The sequence below is a fragment of the Monopterus albus genome, unplaced genomic scaffold (genome assembly GCF_001952655.1).
Source record: "Monopterus albus unplaced genomic scaffold, M_albus_1.0 scaffold141.1, whole genome shotgun sequence".
Taxonomy (NCBI): Eukaryota; Metazoa; Chordata; class Actinopteri; order Synbranchiformes; family Synbranchidae; genus Monopterus; species Monopterus albus.
The window spans coordinates 1,069,534-1,070,196 of NW_018128021.1; positions in this window are offsets into that span (position 1 = coordinate 1,069,534).

Sequence of the window (663 nt, forward strand, 5' to 3'; positions counted from 1 at the left end):
CGTCCAAACCTGGCACTAAAACCAGCTGTCGCAACAGACCCTTTGGGCCATAGATGAGATTTATTGTTAGTTGGTTTTAAATTGTTTGGCAGAATATTTTGCATGAGTTTTGTTAAAATTAGCAATGAAGACTTATAAGCCTTACTGAAAACAAGCCTTTCCATCTCCCCCGGCTGCCAATGTGAAATCTTGATCCCTGAATGTTGAGATTTGAGGGGAAAGGCCTGGAGGGAACGCTGTTTGCCATTAAAGATATATACATATATTTATGATTATTGCTAACTGCTAAAGTAAATTTTTTTCTGTAAATAAACAAAGTCTGTGTAATGAAAGTATTCTGCCCCACTTCTGTTTTTAGACTCCAGACAGGGAAATATAAGACAGTAATTGTATTTCATTTATAAGTACTGTATGGGTGCCGATATTCCTCCCTTCTGTGCGCCAGAGGGAGTTTCCACTACAAACCATCTATCACAAACTGTCACACCACTATGATATGACTGCAGGGTGTAAGCACATTTGGAACAGTGCCAGTTGTACTGTGATGAAGGATCCACTATCCCTCAAGGGGGAAAGGATGGTTGGAGACAGCCAGCGTACCCACCCAGTGATCAGAAAACAAACACAAACAAGAACTTAAGAGGGGAAAAAAACAACAAGAAC